The sequence below is a fragment of the Callithrix jacchus genome, chromosome 11 (assembly GCF_049354715.1).
Source record: "Callithrix jacchus isolate 240 chromosome 11, calJac240_pri, whole genome shotgun sequence".
NCBI classification, from domain to species: domain Eukaryota; kingdom Metazoa; phylum Chordata; class Mammalia; order Primates; family Cebidae; genus Callithrix; species Callithrix jacchus.
This window is the reverse complement of record NC_133512.1, coordinates 102,686,936-102,707,498: the sequence shown is the minus strand read 5'-3', so window position 1 is coordinate 102,707,498 and position 20,563 is coordinate 102,686,936. Positions and strand designations below refer to the sequence as shown.

General features: G+C 35.8%; 1 long non-coding RNA gene and 2 pseudogenes across 2 annotated transcripts in view; all 3 read left to right on the top strand.

Annotated features, from left to right (window-relative positions):
• LOC118143755 (uncharacterized) overlaps positions 1 to 20,563 on the top strand; it is a 335,343-nt gene that overhangs the window by 185,175 nt on the left and 129,605 nt on the right. Inside the window, exons 3-4 of the long non-coding RNA XR_013524184.1 lie at positions 15,172 to 15,302; positions 20,116 to 20,154. This is a non-coding gene — a long non-coding RNA (uncharacterized LOC118143755). The remainder of the gene's footprint in view (positions 1 to 15,171; positions 15,303 to 20,115; positions 20,155 to 20,563) is intronic.
• LOC100895046 (etoposide-induced protein 2.4 homolog pseudogene) lies at positions 371 to 1,067 on the top strand (annotated as a pseudogene).
• On the top strand, positions 4,942 to 7,890 carry LOC100414059 (importin subunit alpha-1 pseudogene; annotated as a pseudogene). Its single transcript, XR_013523796.1, has 2 exons — positions 4,942 to 4,954; positions 5,980 to 7,890. The product of XR_013523796.1 is annotated as an importin subunit alpha-1 pseudogene (transcript).

Sequence of the window (20,563 nt, the reverse complement as noted above, 5' to 3'; positions counted from 1 at the left end):
CTCTGCCTTCTGGGTTCAAATGATTCTCCTGCCTCAACCTCCCAAGTAGCTGGGATTACAGGAACCTGCCACTACGCCCAGCTAATTTTTTTGTATTTTTAGTAGAGATGAGGTTTCAGCATGTTGGCCAGGCTGGTCTCGAACTCCTGACCTCATGATTTGCCTGCCTTGGCCTGCCAAAGAGCTGGGATTACATGTGTGAGCCACACCCAGCCATCATGTATCATCATAGAAGTTTTCAGTGTTGCACTTGGAATGGTGGAGTGTTCTGATCCAATCTCTTGTTATATTGAATGTTTATTCTTCTGCTTTGGTCAGTGACACCCTGAATTATTGGTGATCTATCACGACATAGAGATAGTCAGTTATGGCTAGAATTTTTCCCCATGTTGCTCTCCAGTGCCCATTGGGAGCTCCTCTTGTTTGTGCCTAGCAAAATTGTGAATGCCATTTGGTTTCAAGATATAGCCAACCTGGCATTTGAGAAACCAGTGAGGAAGCCTCACCTATTCCCTAGTGTCTGCAAAATAATAGTGGACATACTCTCCAACCTTTTGCTGCAGGCTCTTTTCCTCAGTCAAGGAGTGTTTGTTAGTCTCTTTCCCATCCATGTCGTGCAGCTGGTTAGTTTCCTGCATCTGTCCCTTCACTACTCACTACACTGCTTCAAATATTCTTGGTCCAGTAAAGGAATTGAAATGCACCAGCGGTTGTCTGACATAGAAAGGAATTGGCATTACTACTTTGGGTTTGGTTTGCCCTTGGCTTTTCTCATGGCAATCCAGTCTTCATTACCAGTGCAGCCATATTATCAGTGGCTGCCTCTTCTCTATCCTGTTCCTTTATTCATTATCAGCACCGATGAGGCAAAGACCCCTGGCACAGCTTACCTCTTCCAGCTGTGCCTCTTCCCCTTGGTGGTCTTCCAAAGCAACAGACTCTTTCACAGAACAGTCTACTTGCAGTCTGCCCTGAGAAGTTTAACTTCTTTAGAGAAGTTTCCTTCACTGCATCCATCTCCTGCCAAACTGAAGGCTACTGTCATCCAAAGGGCATGGGTGAGATAGGAAGGAGGCTGTGGTAGCTCTCTTCCCTGTTCACTTCCTCCTGCCAGGGAAGGCAGAACTCTCTCTCCCAGCGTCCTTCTGTGTATTCCCTTCTTTCTGAGGAATCAGAATTTTTGTCTCTGGTACACGTCAGGCAGAATCTTCCTGACACATCATGAGTCTGAAAGGAACACAGGTTTCTCTGTAGCTATTTTCTAGCATTTGCCAGTCCCTGTGCTGGACTGATTTGAAAACTTTTTTTCTCACTGTGCCATTTACCCCCCACCCCCCACCTATCCCTCTTGCCATCTACCATCCTTGGATGAATGAACTTTATATTTCTAGCTGTTGTATTTTATGGATTTGTGTTGTGTGTGTGTATGTGTGTGTGTGTGTGTGTGTGTGTGTGTTTCTGTGAAGCACATACATTTGGTGTGGGAGGTAAAGGAGTATTCCGATTGCTCATGGTCACTCCCTTAATAGCCATCACTGTCTTGTTTCTTGTAACTAAGGTTAGCTATTGGTCTCTCTTGCTCCACTGCAAAAAAATATATAATAATAAAAACAAAAAATAAAAAAAACCTGAAGAGATGGCACAGGAGGAAAGATCTCACAGACAGATCTGCTAGGTTTTAAAGTGATTTTCTTTCTTCCCCTTGACGAGGAGAAAGCTATTTTCACTGGTACATTTGAAGTCCCCCAAGTATGGGACAGTATCAATTCTGGACAAATGCCACTGCAGCATAACACTCAGAGGAGCTAAACTTTTCAATTTTGTTGGTGTTGGGAGAAGAAATTCACTGTTGGCCACTGCCAGGTCTGTTTCATATTTCAGAGGAATATTGGGTGCTGTAAATGGGAACTGAGGGTTAAACTCATTAAGCCCATTAATCCTGTGATTGGTTGGTATTTTGCCATCATTATAAGACACTAAATGTAGGGGGCAGATGTCAAAATACTTGTACAATTTTAAAATGTCACAAGTTTAAAATAATACAATTGAAGCTGGTTTTCAACAAATTAAAATTTCAAAATGCTGAGTTGTGTCTAATTATGGTTTTAATTTGCATTAATGATATTAAGCATCTTTTTATATGCTTATTTGCCATCTGTGTATCTACTTGGGTGGAGGATCAACTCTTTACTCACTTTATCAGGTTTGTGGCTTTCTTTTTTTTTTTCAACTTTTATTTGTAGATTCAGTGGGTACATGTGCAGGCTTGTTGCCTGGGTATATTGTGTGATGCTGAGGTTGGAGTAAAAATGATTCTGTCACCCAGGTAGTAAGCATAGTACCAAACAGTGAGTTTTTCAACCCTTGACCTCTCCCTCCCTCCCTCCTCTGGTAGCCCCTGGTGTCTGTTGTTGCCATCTTTATGTCCATAAGTACCCAGTGTTTAGCTCCCACTTACAAGTGAGAACATGTGGTATTTGATTTTCTGTTCCTATGATCATTTACTTAGGATAATGGCCTTCAGCTGCCCCCCCCCATTGCTGCAACGATATGATTCTTTCTGCAGGGTCATTATTCTTTCTTACGGCTATGTCGTATTCCATGGTGTATAAATATCATCTTTTCCTTATCCAGTCTACTGTTGATGGGCACCTAGGTTGATTCCATGACTTTACTGTTGTGAATAGAATGATTTGTTTCTTTTGGGTATATATCCAATAATGGGATTGCTGGGTCAAATGGTAGTTCTGTTTTAAGTTCTTTGAGAAACCTCCAAACTGCTTTCCAAAGTGGCTGAAGTAACTTACATTCCCACCAGCAGTGCATGAGTGTTCCCTTTCTCCACAGCCCCACCAACCTCTGTTGCTTTTTGACTTTGTTTTTTATTCAGATAGTAATTTTTTTATTGTACTTTAGATTCTGGGGTACATGTGCAGATCATGCAAGATTGTTGCTTAGGTACATTCATGGCAAAATGGTTTGCTGCCACCATTCCCCCATGACCTATACCTGGCATTTCTGCCCATGTTATCCCTCCCCACCCTCCCTCCCACTATCCCTCCCCTAGGCCCTCTGCCCATGCCTTCTTATTGTTGATTTTTGATAGTTTTAAAACATATTTTTAAAGAAATGTGATTTCTATGGACTTATCTTCAGATTGCTGATTTTATTCTCAGCTGTGTCATGTGTACAAAATCTTCATTGCAATGACTGTTTCATTTCCAGCATTTCTACACCTTCCTTTCTCCCCACCACTTTCTTCATTCTTTTAGTTCACTCTCTGGCATTCCCAATCTGATCTTGAATTCAAAAGAATGTTTTGTAGCTAGAACGGATTCTGTCGGATAACTTCAACATCCATGTGGTATCTGAGTGTGGGTCTGTTCATTGCTTTGTCTTCGGCAATGTGTTGTTCCTTATTGTCTTTTTATAGGCCTCATACTTTTTTGTTGGGAGCTGGACATTTTATGTAGGACATAGAACTGAGCTAAGTAAGTTTTAAACCTAGTAATAGAAGTGATTTTCTTCCACTTTTCATAGGTTCAAAACTATAAATTTGCAGTTTGCTTAGCTTTTTCGTGTTAAAAAAAATAGGAAATTCCAGTTCACATCCTAAGCAGAAGCCCAGAAGTACCCTTGGAAAGTTTTAAGAAGGGACATTATATGATCTGATTGATTTATACTCTTAAAGTTATGCTGAGTCCTGGGTGTTAACTGGGTGGCAGGAGGGCAAAAGAAGAAATAGGAATACCAGCTAAATTAAGAGACTATTGTAGTAATGAAGCAGTTCAATTATCTTAGTTGAGTTCAGCAATATATTGTTTGCAAAAATGTTGGCCTACTTAGTAGATTGAGTTAAAATACTGTACAAGGTGATCACATACAAGCCAGTTGAATGTTGAAGGACATCTGCCAAAAAGCCGTGACTCCATTTTTACAGAAGTTGGTCTGTAGGCCCCATACATGGCGATGATCATGTACAGGATCATAATAGGCTCACATAGGAATGAGGGGTCTAATAAAGCCACTCCTAATTAATAAAAATAAAAGTCACCTGCCTCAAAGCAGGAATGTATTAGTCCTTCCTCTGCATTTCTACAGAGGCTATCCATTGCCGTTCTCATATTACCCAACACTGAAGTGTTTGGGGATTTTACTCCCTGTCTACTTCTTTTCACTCATCTTCCTTCATTCTTTGTTTATTCACTAAGCTCCCGTCACACCAGTATTGTTCCTAGGTCTTCAACAGGCTGACTATAGCTTTAGGATTCTTGCTGCATCTGACCTATTCGCCGAGGCCATTCATACATGTGACTAAAGATGCTGTGATTTGTAACATATCAAGAAGAAAATGGATATAAAATTTCAATGAAGCATTTTATTAGATAATCAATTTATAATCTGGAAGCAGTTATGCACTGCCCTTTAGGCAACATTCTTTATCTATCCGTAGATGACTGTGAACACACAGTGATGAACGTGAGCAGTCTGGCAAAAATCCATTAGATCCTTCAGTGGCAGTAATTCCTGGACCATTCTGGATCTTCTCCGAATGTTTTATCTAGTTGGGCCTTTAAAATTATAAAGTGTACAATACGAGGACCTGTTATTGGGGCTTTCTCAGGATGTATGCTGTAGATTAGTTCCATGCAGTTGGCCTGGGCTTGAAAACTTGGGAAAATGTTAGTCCATGTCATCTACCATGATCTCAGTTTTCATAAACTCATTCATTATTCTTCTCTTAATTTTGCTTCAGAATGTTTTCATTTCTGGTCCTCATGGATCAAATCAGGATTTCCTATAAGATGTGTTCTGACAGTAAAAAGTTGAACACATATCTGTTTGGTAAAAGCCAAGGTTGCTTCTTCCAATGAGTATTAAATCTATCCACCAACTTCATCCCATGTATACTGGGGCATAATTATTTAATATGAATGGCGAATGTTTGCAGAAGGTATGAGGTCCTAAATGGCACAAATTGGATGGTCAGATAAATTGCACAACACCCATCCCGATTTGAATTTCAGACTAACAATGCTTTTGTAGTAAAATTATGTACCAGATATTGAATGGGATATATTCATGTTAAAAAAGCATCAGTTGTTTAACAAAATTTAAATTTAACTGTGAGTCTTGTGTTTTTGTTAGTCAAATCTGGCAACCCTAGCCACACACATACTGTCTTTTCTTTTTAATTGTACTTTAAGTTCTGGGGTACATGTGCAGAACATACAGGTTCATTACATAGATATACATGTGCCATGGTGGTTGTCTGCATCTTTCACCCCACCATCCACTTTAGGCACTTCTCCTAATGCTATTCCTCCCCTAATTCCCTACCCCCTGATAGGCCCCAGTGTGTGATGTTCCCCTCCCTGTGTCCATGTGTTCTCCTTGTTCAACTCCCACTTATGAGTGAAAACATGCAGGGTTTGGTTTTCTGTTCTTACATTAGTTTGCTGAGAATGATAGTCTCCAGCTTCATCCATGTCCCTGCAAAGGACATGAACTCATTCTTTTTTATGGCTGCATAGTATTCCATGATATATATGTGCCACGTTTTTTTTTTATCCAGTCTATCAGTGATGGGCATTTGGGTTGGTTCCAAGTCTTTGCTATTGTGAACGGTGCTGCAATAAACATGTGTGTGCAGCACATACTGTCTTATCAAGCTTCAAGAAACCTATCAAGCAAGAATCCTTTATGTTTAACTATTATTTCATTAAAAAATTTATCATTGCACAACGTATAATGAAGACACACTGTCTTTAGGCTGAGCCGAGATGGGAGATGGATGTTTTGAGTGCAGTTGTCCCATAGCCAGTGAGAACCGTATCACTTCCCTGGAAACCTGGGTCCTCTGAGCAGCTGTCTCCCTTTGTCTCATAACTATGTTCACCAACAAGAATGCTAATTCACCAGCTGCCCAACTTAACAGATTCAAGGTCAAGGAAAAAGTACAGAAATGAAGCATTGCAGTTGACCCACTATTGGCTCTTCTTGCAGTTCCTGATATGTCATCTTTAGCATGTAGTTACTTACGTAATCTTAACTGAACACTTACAAACCCTTATCACAGCAAGAATCCTGCAGCCTCATTAGATGCTGTTGAGCAAATTCTTTCTACTTTAGTTTTGCTCCTTCACCATGATAATCCAGAAATATTGGTAGACATGCTGGGCTGTTTCCTACTTTACTGATGATCCAAATGAATGGATTGATAGGGTCATGAAAACAGAAGTTGTGCCCCAACTCATGAAGCTCCTAGGAGTTTCTGACTTGCCAATTGTGACCCCTGCACTAAGAGCCATAGGGAATATTGTCACTGGTACAGATGAACAGACTCAAGTTGTTATTTATACAGGAGTGTGCATCATCTTTCCCAGCCTAAAACTAACATTTAGAAGGAAGCTACAGAGAACATCGCAGCTGTCCTTCAGGACCAGATACAGCAAGCTGTGAATCATGGAATAGTCCCATTTCTTGTCAGTGTTCTCACTAAGGCAGATTTTAAGACACGAAGAAAGCCATATATATGGGCTATAACTAACTCTACAAAGGGTGGAATAATTGAAGAGATTATTTACCTTGTTCATTGTGGCATAATAAAACCATTGATGAACCTTAATTGGGAAAGATACCAAGATTATTCTGGTTACTCTGGATGCCATTTTAAATATCTTTCAGGCTGCTGAGAAACTAGGTGAAACTGAGAAACTTAGAATAATGATTGAAGAATGTGGAGGCTTAGACAAAATCGAAGCTCTACAAAACCATGAAAATGAGTTTGTATATAAGGCTTCATTAATCTTAATTGGGAAGTATTTCTCTGTAGAGGAAGAGGAAGATCAAAATGTTGTGCCAGAAACTACCTCTGAAAGCTATACCTCCCATGTTCAGAATGAAACTCTTGAGACCTTTAAAATTTATATCACGTAAATTGAGGCATACAGTTGTTGTGTCTTATGTTTGCTATAAGTTTGTGTTACCGTTTTCCTACTAAGAACTATTTTTAAATGTGGTTTGTTATTGTAGCACTTTTTACACTGAAACTATACTTGAACAGTTCCAACCTGTACATACTGTATGAAGCTTGTCCTCTGAATGGGTCTCTTATTTCTATGTGGTATTTCATAACTCTCGGCATCCTGTAAATAAAGATTAAAGTCCACCCTTTTCTATACTTGGAAAATAAAACCAAGAATATAATAAAAAATGTAAGTTTAAAAAATTAACTTATGCTTTTCTAATAAGTCAAATGCTTAGATTTCCCATATTTTTATGTGGTTCTTATCTGTGGTCACATATTACTTCAATATAGACAGAATCATACTGTATAACTTGCCGTATCTTTTTTTTCACTTTGCTAAGTAGTTTTTATACTTGTAACTTCAATAGCTTCATGTTGTATGATACTTATTAGCTAATGAAAAAGATTGATAGTTTGTCTCTTTATATTATACACTACTGTAAATAATAGTATAAGATACTATTATTGCATATTATTCACAGATTGTACTATTGTCAAGTGTTTTTATGCATATGGCTTGTTTTTACTTTTGGATAGTATATTTAGGATATCAATTAATGTAAATATTAGATTTCTATTGATTGAATGTTTGTTTCTCCCCAAAATTTATATGTTGAAACATTAATTCCCAGTGTGATGATATTTGGAGATAGGGCCTTTAGGAAGTGGTCATGGGGATAAAGCCCTCGTGATGGAATTAGTGGCCTTCTAAGAGACTTCGCCCCCCCATCTCCATCTCCTGTGTAAAAACATAACCAGGCAGAAGACCCTCACCAGAAACCACATTGGCTGTCACCTTGACTTTGACTTTCCAGTCTCCAGAATTGTGAGAAATAAATTTCTGTTGTTTAAGCCACCAAGTTTATGTCATTTTTGTTATAGCAGTCCAAATTGACAAAGACATTGATGAGAAGTTATAGCCATTTTAATAACATGTTGTAGATTACTTTATAAATTTTTATACCATTTCACTTCTAACTTCATTATATGAGTTTTGTTTTAAATATATATTTATAATTTTTTTTACTTATTTTGCTTAAATTGACTGATAAGATTGTATGTACTGATTGTGTACAATGTAATGCTATAACATATATATACATGGTGGAATGACTAAATCTAGCTAGTTACCATATATATTACCTCTAATAGTTACCATTTTTGTGGTCAGAAAACTAAACTCACTCTCCTAAAATATTTCTAGAATATGGTATATTGTTATTAACAATATACCACGTTGGTATCATCAGATACCAACGTTTCACGGTGTACAACAGAAAGAAAAATACTGCATGATCTTGCTCATATGTAAAAAAGCTAATGTCATAGAACTAGAGAGTAGAATGATGGTTACTTAGGGCTGGGGTGATTTGAGTGATGTTGATGAAAGGATAAAAAATTTCAGTTGGAGAAATAAGTTCAAATATACATATTTATGCATAGACTCACTGATGTTATATTTTCTTTTGATAATTATTGCTTTAACACATTTAATCCAAATCAACTTTTAGAATTTAAAAGTTTTTGTTTATATTTTAATTTAGTATGCACTAAATAGCTGTAGATGTATTACCTAGAAAGAAATTTTCTCCATAAATTATTTTGTCTTTATGTCTGTTACACATTTTTATATCATTTCTTTCAGTAATTTTTTCAAAGCTGAAAATTATTTTAAAAATTGGATAAATATTAAATTCATCTTATAGCAATTTAGAATTCTAATTTTCTTGTTTATTTTTTCTGGAATTTATTTTGGAGTAAACTCCTTTCTTAGTTCTATTTTTCAAATGCAAAAATGTTTTTCTGTAGCATTTAGACAAATAATTTTGAAAGAAGAGTTTTTTTAATGACATGAAGTAAAGGAGATATGTTTGAATGATCAACAGAAATAGGAAAACATTTACAAATGGCAATTTATTATAATTGTTGATAGATTTATTAAATAGGGATAAGTAAAAGCAAGTAATTCAACGAGTTTTTGTTTACAGTAAGAACATTTTTAAAATCCATGTATAAAAATTAAATCAACAGTCCCAAGAAAATCTTTCCAGAAGCAACCCATTCTCCACTAAGATTTTAAATTTCTTGATTAGATTAACACACGTCCCTAAATGTCAGCAGGAGTTAGCCTAAATGATAGTCATTGTGAGAAAAGTTAATTTTAGAGCTACGTAAGGATAAAAAGAAATGAAAAATTATGATGGAATCTAGAAAAGGTGCTATTGTTGAGTATGAATTTTTTACTTGTGAAACACTCTACATACACTCTTTTTTATATTAAAATAAACATGGGGAGTATTATCATTTTTATTTTATAGACAAGGAAATGCAGGTTTAGTAGTTAAGCAACTACACTCACATCATATAAATAGAAAGTGTCAGTCCCTATTTAAATCCTTGTTTGCTTGAATGCAAAGCCTATTTTAAAAATCACTTTGCTATGCTATTTAATAGCTTAAAACATGGACAAAGATGCTTTCATATGAACACTACTGTATACAACTTTGCCTCATCTCCTACAAATATTCTATATAAGGTTATAATTTGGACCTAAGTTTCTTAAACTTTGGTAAAATGACAGTCCATCTGCACATTGATGAATGTTTCATTCAAAAGAGAGCAATAAACAATATTGGGCATTTATGTGGTACAACCTGATCATTATATGGTGAAAAGGTAATGATTTGGTATGGTATCTTCTGTCAAGGATTTTTCCTTCTAAGTGGGTTAGATAATTAAGTTCAAGATGACATTACAGATTGTAGTGAACAATTTGGGGTACTCAAATTGTTGCCCATGATTCTGACAACTTCCCCTATCCAAAGGGTTTGGGCCCTTACGTTGTGCATCTTCTCTGTTAGCTACTACTGGTGCATCCTGTGGTCCACTAATTGCGGCAGGTTCAACTATTCTCTATCAGTATGAGTTGAGCTCCAAATGCCAGCGAATCCCTGCGTGTTGCTAGACCATATAAATAAACACAAGAGCTATGTGGAAGTTATATGACAGTATGTGGCTGGAGAAAATGATAAAACTGGTTTGCAAAGATAGAAAATCAAACAGAAATTAATAAAGAGCCAAGATGAGAGACTGAGAAAGTCCAATGTGCTTTTTTCACTTCCAGTAATTTTTCTGAGGCTGATTACATTCATTTCCTATTTCAGTAATTACCCCTTTAACATTTGGTAGAGTTGTTGCCACTGAAATAAAAGTCTCAAATAATACATACTATGGTAAGAGACTGTTCTGGATACAGAAGGCAGCAGAAAGAATACTGTTGTCAGTTTGTTGTGGGTGAGGGCTGGGAAATGGGCATGGTTTCATTGTTAGCTGAGTTTTGAATGATGAGTTGTGTCTATCAGTTGAACAGACTAGGAAGCTGGGAAGAGAATTCTAAAGAGAGTTGATAAAAAGCAAAGACCATAAGGCTTGATGTGGTGACATGGTGACTCTGAACTCTTTCATCTGATAATCCTTAGTATCCTTAACCTGAATTGTTATGTTCCTGGTATGTGTAGACAGGACATTGAAAAAAATGTTTTCAGAGAAAAAAAGCTTGGTTCATTAATTACATGGAAGTGCTGGCCCTGAAACTGAATGATGGGTTCTAGTCAAGCACAATATACAGAAATAGATCAAATGTCTTTAGTGAGTTGAAGGTTACATGCATTTTTATATCTACAGAAGTTGTGGGGAGGGGGAGGGGAAGGTGTTCCACCATTCACAGTCTCTGCAGACTTAATCTTCAAGCTTTGAAATATCCTGTTCTCCTTCAGTATCTGTATAAAAGCACCCATTTAAGAAATGAAATAGCTTTTCAATTTACTCAACTATTATGTTAATTGTCAGAATTTAAAGTTTTTCCTTGGAGGTCAGCTTTGGTGAACGTGGTCTTCTTCTGTGTCCTGGCCTGACTTTCCATCTATATCAGCTATTGAATTGCTATTCCCAGATGAGAAGGAATCATGGAAACTCCTCAATAGTCAGCAGTAATCCAGCTCCCAGAGCAGCCAAGTTATTGCTCTACCAGCCATGAGAATAGCATTCCAGAATTACCTTTATTCCCAACTTTTCCATGATAACACTGGGCTCAGTTACTTATAGGAAGAACCTAACTGAACATTCCAGGGTTCAGGTGAATTTTATTTTTTTGAGTAGAAGAAGCTGAAATACATCAAAGCAGCCAAGTAGCAGTAAGATTCTGGTCTCTAATATATTTTACTCCATTCCACAATGTATGATGTGGCAAGATAAGCTTTACTTTCACTTCTCCTTCCAGACCCTGTATTCATTCCTTCCTCATGCAAGGAGTACACCTTTGGAATAAATATGCAAACTTCTTAGTAGAATAATGCATCTTACTTACGCTGTGAAAGGCAGCCAAGAGAAAAAGGTTTTATATTTTACAATGGCTCTGTTCTTAAGACTCTCTCCCATCCCATCTAGTGAGTCATTGAATTTCCATTGAACAGCTGCAGAGCCCCTTATGTAACTCCTTCAATATGGAGTGTGAAGTCCTAGGGTCAAGGACGAGCTGTAGAAGAGGCTCAAGGGGCATTAAAGAAAGCGAGGAAAGTGATCAGAGTGAAGTAGCTACTTTTTTATGCATAAAGGGTGCATTTGCAAGGAGTGAAGGAAATAATCTTTGCATTCTGTTACTTTGTGTGCTTCAGTGACTATCTAGGACAAATGTATTTGTTCTGATAATGCATTGCACTATGGGTCCTCACAGACATTTTGGAACTGAAAAGGGAATATACTGCTCTTCTTCCATTACACAATCTTATTCTTGTCTATGTTTTTAAGCTGTGTTTTGCCCCTGCTCTATAGGAATGTTTATACTCTGATCAAACTGATTTATTGATAGTCCTCAGATACATCAGGTTTCTAGTTTAATGTTCTTTATGCAAAAGATTTTGTTTTGGAAATTTATAATGCATATTTACTTATTGGCAGGTACAGGAATTTAACATTTTTTATAAATACAGGTAGTTTTCTTTCCAAATACGTAGTACCTATTGAACATAAATTTAATTTAAATTCTATTTACCATTAAGAGTGCTGATGAGAATACTTCAGTCTTATTGCCATTTTAAAGCTATGTGTTATGTTTGCTAATCAAGTGGTAATTTTTGTTAAACTGATACTAGCTCTAATTTTCATTTATTTAATGTCATGAGTTTTTGTATCGTTTTGAATTTTTATAAGCTATTTTTGTTTTTCTTTATGTTTTCTTTTTGTGGTTACATTTTTATACTCTTTATAGGATTTCTGATTACATTTTTATTTTTTCTTATTGGCTTGTAAGAGTATTCTCTATGTTAAAGAAACATATCTTTTATCTGTCATATTGTTGCAAATATTTTTTCTTTGGTTGTTTTATCTTTGACTTATTATAGATATATACCCTAGTAAAAATCTACTAAGATTAATAAGAGAAGATGATAAGCTAGCTGGATAAAGAATAACTTTACACAACTCATAGGTCTTATCTATACCGAAAAGAGTTTGTTTGAATTGAAAATAAAAAACAATAAAATACTGACAAAACTATAAAATACTTTGGAATAAATTTAAAAAGGCTGATCAGTATCTTCACAGAGAAATCTATATATTGTATTAAGTGAAAAAGATCTGAATAAAGCTTCAAGTCATACCATGATTCGGGATGCAGAAAATTTGTTTTTTATTCTCAAATAAATATTTAACCAAGTGCTACTTCACTTTTTAGAGAAAATAAGATATCACGTTTAAAACTCAAATGGACAAATAATATTAGAAAATTATGCCCCATATTGTGAAGCAATCAAACAGTAATAGAGTTCTTGCCTTGTCAGATGCTAAAGCCAACTACAAAGTCACTAGAATAAAAAAAATGATTATAGCAAAGGAATAGGTAAATAGATTAGTAGAAGAGAACCAGAAATATGTCTACCATATGCAGAAATGTGATATGTGACAACTGTTGCATTTATTGAAGCAGATGGTTTCTTTAATCAGTGGTGCTAGCAAAAGTGGCTATTCAGTTGAAAAAACACAAGTATATTATCCTACCTCACATTATGTAGAAATTGAAATATAACATAGATAATAGTTTATATATTAAAAAATAAGTTTTGAAGAAAAGATAGAATTTTTTTAACATCTTAAAGAATATTTTTTAAGCAAGAAAACAAATCCACAAACCTTAAAAACTCCCTAAAAATTAAAAGTTATGTAAGCCCAGAACAAACATATAAACAAAGTTAAGCTAAAAGCAATAGTCTCAGGGAAATAATTACAGTATTTCTGTCAGATAAAGGGTTAATATATAGAATTTACCAAAAGCATTGATAAGAAAAGGAACAGTCAATAGACAAGAGGCAAAGTATATAAACAGGAGACTCAGATAAGAAGAAAACCCACATGCCAATAAATCAGTAGATGATGTTATACCTCCACTGCAGTAGAAAAAATGTAAATTTTAAAAAAGTGAGCTTCTACTTTTTGCTCATTAAATTGTCAAAAAATAAAGAGTGATAAAGCTCAGTGCTGTCAAAAAGGTGGGCAAAGGGCACTCATCTATTGCTGGTAGTTGGAGGTTGTCAGGTAATAACGAAAATTAGTAAATAAAAATATATATAGCCTTTTATCCAGCAATCCCATTTCTGGGAATCTTTCTTACATAAGTCAAAACACATACATATAAAGATTTTAATTTACAAAATTTAATGTATTACCTCTATGGTGAAAAAAACCTGGAAAAAACATTAACATCCATCCATGTAGGAATGGTTAGAAAACAGAGGCATTTATTCTCTGTAGATCTGAGAATCAACAGGTTTTTTTTTTTCCTTTCTGTTTTAAAGTAGAAGACTAATTAAACAATGTCTGGTCCATAACCACCATTAAGTATTTTGAATGTCATTGGTAATTCAATGGGATATTGTGTGGCTATCATAAAATGAGTTTAATCTATATTTATTGACTGGACAGGATGCCCATAACCTGTTTAGGGATGGAAGAAGTAAATAACAGAGAAATGAGTATCATATGATTTTATTCTGGTTAAAACAAAAGATAAAAAGAAAACTAAACATAGCTGGAGATAGGGCCCAGGAAAAGACAGAATAGGGGATTAAGAAAGGAAAAATACTTTTGCCAATTAGAAAAAAACGTTCAAAAAATTTTCCCCATTCTGTTGGTTGCTGTTTCACTCTAATCTGACAAAGGACTAATATCCAGGATCTACAAAGAACTAAAACAAATTTACAAGAAAAAACAAACAACCCCATCAAAAAGTGGGTGAAGGTTATAAAAGATACTTCTCAAAAGAAGACATTTATGTAGCCAACAAACATATGAAAAGCTCATCATCACTGGTCATTAGAGAAATGTAAATCAAAACCCCATTGAGATACCATCTCACACTAGTTAGAATGGCAATCATTAAAAAATCAGGAGACAACAGATGCTGGAGAGGATGTGGAAAATAGTAACGCTTTTACACTGTTGGTGGGAGTGTAAATTAGTTCAACCATTGTGGAAGGCAGTGTGGCAATTATTCAGGGATCTACGTCTAGAACCATCATTTGACCCAGCAATGCCATTACTGGGTATAGATTCAAAGGATTATAAATCATTTTATTATAGAAACACGTGAACATGCATGTTTATTGTGGCACTAACCCAAATGCCCATCAATGATAGACTGGATAAAGAAACTCTGGCACATATATACCATGGAATACTAAGCAACTGTAAAAAAGGATGAGTTCATTTTATTTGCAGGGACATGGATGAAGCTGGAAACCATCATTATCAGCAAACTGACACAAGGACAGAAAACCAAACACCGCATGTTCTCACTCATAAGTGGGTGTTTAACAATGAGAACACATAGACACAGGGAAGGAATATCACACACTGGGGCCTGTTGGGGGTTGGGGGGTGGTAGGGGAGGATAGCATTAGGAGAAATACCTAATGTAGATGATGGGGGTGATGGATGCAGCCAACCACCATGGCAGATATATACCTGTGTAACCTGCATGCTCTGCACATGTACCCCAGAACTTAAAGTATAATAATAAAGGGAAAAAAAGAAAAAAAGGTACAATACTAATGGGAAATTCTACCTTTCTCAATCTTATTTCATGATAGCACGTGAAAGTATCAAGTAACATTTCACATCCTGATGAAGAGTGTGCTGCTGAAAACACTGCTCTGGAAAGTGGCGACTGTGATGCTTCTCAATATGCCTGAATTCCAAGGAGAAATCCCCCAGCTAACAGGTACTCTTTAATGCTTCCTAACTCACAAACTTGTGTATACCTTTCAGCCTTAGAGTGGCTCCCAACCCTAAACAAGCCACACAGTAGTTGTTTCCAGCAATGGCAATGTAGTCTTGGGGTCAACAGATGATTGGATACAAAAAATGTGATGTATATACATATACATACTACTACTGAAACATAAGAAAGAATCAATTCGTGTATTTTGCAGCAACATGGATGAAACTGGAGGCCATTATCTTAAGTGAAATAACTCAGAAACAGAAATTCAGAGACCAGCTGTTCTCACTTAAATCTTGGAGCTCAACAAAGGGTACCCATGAACATACAGAGTAGAGTAACAAACATTGGAGACTCCAAAAGATGGGACAGTAGGAGGGATGAAAAGGTTACTTGTTGGGTATAATGTTCACTACTCAGGTGATGGATACACTAGAAGCTCAAGATCTGCCACTATGCAACATATGCATGTTAAGAATTCTGAATTTGTACCCCTAAATCTATAAAAATAAAAAATATATTTAAAAACTACAACTTTAGTTATTTAATCGCTCTAAATTTTAGCTTCTTTCTCTGTAAACCAAGGATGGTAATGTCTGCGTTTTATTGTAAATATTTCATAAAATAGTGTATGCAATTCATCTGACTCATAGGAAATGGTCAGTAAGTAATGGCAATTATTGTTGGGACATGTGTATTGTTTTCCTAGTTGTATTTTCAGCAATTTCTTGAAGAAGGATTCATGGAAAGTGGTCACAAGTGGTCCCTTGGCTTCTGTCTCCATGGCACAAGTTTTAATGGTCAGGTGTTACCATGAAAGAGAGACTAAGCTGAATACCTGGGGTGTGAGTCCCACTGGGATGAGATCTTTAACAGTTCTTTATTGATAACTACCAAAGGCAGAGACTACTCTTTGTTCTCTAATATGTGTTGTCCCCTTTTCGACTGTAAAATAATACCAATTTTACTCTGGGTGACAATGTATCCATCTAAATGACCACATTGTTTAACTCTACTTGCAGCTGGGTTGCCTTGTAACTATGCAGAACTGTGAACTTCCTTAGCATTACCTGAACAGAATTGGCTCATGTGAGGGGAGCATTTCCTTTGTTTTCTCTTCCTTCTCTTTGCAGGTAACATTGCTGGAAATTCAATAAATATCCAATTCAATAAAATACAATTGCTGTGATTTTAATAAATATCTTATGCTATGAGGTAATCTTATCACCTCTAAAATTGTGTCACAAAATGGTTTAAAAACCCTCTGCTCTTTATTACAGTGGGGAATCATAACAGTTCTGAGATTCATATCTCTGGATGCCTCTTAAGGGAATTTGTATTATTTAGGCTGCTCTTGCCTTGAGGTTTTGACTGTATGCAACGACACTTGATCTAACTAATATGGTTGAGTCCTTAACTCTTTCTTAAGCCCTACATTTTAAAAGATTATCAGGAATGGCAGAGATTTAAATAAATGATAGTTAAAATTGTTAGATATTTTCTAAGAAGATAAAGTAAAATTTTAAAATTATAATATCAAATCCAATAACACATGGCACAATTTTGATAACATTGTCTGATATTCCAAGATTGTCAGCAGAGGAGAGTCTGGGTTCCTTGTCATAAAATTGCCTAGAAATTCTTAATTTCAGGTCAAGGCTTTCAAACTAACTAGAAAGATAAAGCGGTATAAATGAGCAATAGGATTGGTTCTTATAAACGTCAATGAGGACATTATAAAACAGTTTTTCATTTCCTTTTATGAGGTTTAATGCCAAAGTGTCAGTTATTTTGACCAGAGAGAGCTGTCCCTGCAAATGAGTCACTCATAAAACTTTTCATGATCTGAGGAGGACTAAAAATCTATTCAATTGGCCAAAAGTTTCAAATTATATTGAGTTGTACTTTATTTTCATAAAATGCCTTTAGTAAGCTATTGACACTTCGGTACTTGGATTTCCATGGAGAAAATGCCGTGAGTGAAACTGCTGTGATATTCCTGAGGGCCTGGAATGACCTTCATTACTCAGTGTTAGCCAAGTACTAAAATTCACTCTTTTCAAATGTAAATCATTTAGTTTACAAAATCAAACATTAGATTAAAGATATGCCTACACATGATATTTTTATAAATTGCCATTGACCATTACACAGTCCTTAGGGTTTTATGGACTAAAGGAAGGACAGTGTATTGAGATTATAGTTTTTACAGAGTTAATTTCATATATGCATCATTCATCTGTGTAACGCGCAAAATAAGGACAGCTAGCAAGATGACGAAGAACTATAAATTGGTATAAATTCGAGAAACAAAATACATTCTTGTAAATTATTCTTAGTTAGCAAACCAAACTAGAAATCATTAAAGTGAGATCTATAACACATTTTAATAACAATATATTTCTTTTTCATAATGCAGTTAATATTCTCATCTTTTATTTCGAGACATTTGAATGTCTATTTACTTTGATAGTGTTATGGAAACTTGTTTCTGGTATTTTAATTAAATATAGGTCTAATCTTTGATTATGACTCTTGAATTATTACTTTTTGCTCTGATTTCTTAACTTGTTCTATTTATTTCATGCAGTATTCTTCAAGTCAAAATTTTCAAAGAAATTTTTATATGAGTCATTAAAATTCATTTTCTAATTCATTTGGCCAGATTAAAATATATAAAATGATTTACATATAAAATTAGATGAGATTTTCTTATGCAGTTTTAAGGCTGTCTGGATATTTGAAAATTTTATTTGCCAACTGTCAGAAATTCCCAAACTTTGTTTGTTTTTTCTGAGTTGGAGTCTTGCTCTGTTGCTCAGGCTGGATTGCAGTGGCACGATCTCACCTCACTGCAACCTCCACCTCCTGGGTTCAAGCAATTTTCCTGTCTCAGCCTCCTGACTAGCTGGGACTACAGACGCATGCCACATGCCTGGCTAAGTTTTGATATTTTTAGTAGAGATGGGATTTCACTGTGTTAGCCAGGATAGTCTCGATCTCCTGACCTTATGATCTGCCCACAATGAAGATCAGTTGAGTTAGTCTTGATCTACTTATCCTTCAATATTTTCAATTACTTAAGAATTATCATTATACTGGAATAAATTATGAAAATATTAACAATGATTCTATATAAGTAATAGAATTACAGGTGCTTTTGACTACTTTATAGAATCTTCCTTGGGTTTTCCAAAATTTCTGTAATAAGCATTCTCCAGACTCTGGGCTAGAGGTTTGTGTGTGAGAGGCTTATTGGGAAATGGTCTTGTGAAGAACTGTAATATGGTGAAAAAATCAGGATTGGGCATAAAGAAGTTGAACTGTGATATGGATGTAATAGAGGCCTCTGCCAATTCCTCTTTCACTCAGGCTCTGGGATGGCCCTTCAGAGAAATTTAATAGGTTTTACTTCCCATGTTTTGGTTGTGTATGTGTCTTACCAGGGCATCCAGCATTATCGTAATCTCCTGCTCATTAATACCTGTTGACAGGATGTTATCACATCATTCTATAGAATATCCAGAGAAGGGGACAACAAATTTCACCTATGGACCAAATGTGGCCCATCACCTGCTTTGCAAAAGAAATTTCATTGGAAAACAACCATGCCTATTTGTTTAAGATTTGTCTGTGGGTATTTTTGTATTTTCACTTTTGCAATCTACTGTATGCAATGCCTAAAATATTAATATTTGCTACATAGCACTTTACAGAGAAAGCTTGCTGATCTGTGTGGTCTAGGCCGTCTCCAGATTATATTGTGAAAGAAAACAATTGGGTCAAGAGAGCTCATTAATTTACTGCTATAGATAGATATACCCTAGATATGCCTATCATGCAAAATCTTAAAAGTAAAATCTTAGATAAGCTACTCTCTGGCTATTAATAATTACTAATTATCCTGCCAGTTCTCTAATTTCTTTATTTTTACTCAGCCTAATCTCTTTAAAATTATTGTTATTATACTTTAAGTTCAGGGGTGCATGTGTAGAATGTGCAGGTTTGTAACATAGGTATACATGTGCCATGGTGGTTTGCTGCATCTGTCACCCCGTCGTCTACATTAGGTATTTCTCCTAATGCTATCCCTCTCCTAGGCCCCCAGCCTCTGACAGGCCCTGCTGTATGATATTCCCCTCCCTGTGTCCATATGTTCTCATTGTTCAGCATCCATTTATGAGTGAGAACATGCAGTGTTTGGTTTTCTGTTCTTATGTCAGTTTGCTGAGAATGATAGTTTCCAGCTTTATCCATGTCCCTGCAAGAGACATGAACTCATCCTTTTTTATGGCCGCATAGTATTCCATGGTATATATATGCCACAGTTTCTTTATCCAGTCTATGATTGATGGGTATTTGGGTTGGTTCCAACTCTTTGCTATTGTGAACAGTGCTGCAATAAACATATGTATGTATGCATCTTTATAATAGAATGATTTATAATCCTTTGGGTATATACCTGGTAATGGGATTGCTCGGTCAAATGATATTTCTAGATCTAGATTCCTGAGGAATCGCCACACTGTCTTCCACAGTGGTTGAACTAATTTACACTCCCACCACAGTGTAAAAGCATTCCTATTTCTCCACATCCTCTTCAGCATCTATTGTCTCTGTTTAATGATTACCATTCTAACTGGCATGAGATGGTATCTCAATGTGGTTTTGATTTGTATTTCTCTAATGACCAGTGATGATGAGCTTTTTTTTTTATCCTAATGTTTGAACTTAGAATATCACCCTCTTGAAGTAGACAAAGTGATTCTATCATCCACCTCCTTGTTTCATAGATGGTCTTTTCTATTTACAGGTGCCATAGTCTATTGGATTCCACAATTTTCATCACACTGTAAGTAGTACTGTAAATGTTCTTGATCCCAATCTTACAGCTATAACACCTCCCCTATTACTTAACCTGTTATAGATCTATGCCAATCAAACTTTGTAGCCTTCAATCTTAGCTTGAAGCTTGAAGCTTAGGACTTACTATGAAAATGTTTATATTGGTTTCTGGTCATCTCTTCTGAATTTACAAATGAACTGTTTTAAACTTTAATACTCTCTTCAAAAGTTTTCTAAATAATCTTCATAGTGCATGATCTTGTATCCTCCTACATAGAGAAATAGCATACTCTCAGTGTCTCCTTGGTTACGTGTGTACACCTTCTGCTATCTCCTTTTAAAAGTTTTATCCTGACATGGGAAAAGCAAAGCCATTCTTTCCTGATTGCTCTGACTTCTTAATCTATTATTCTGTT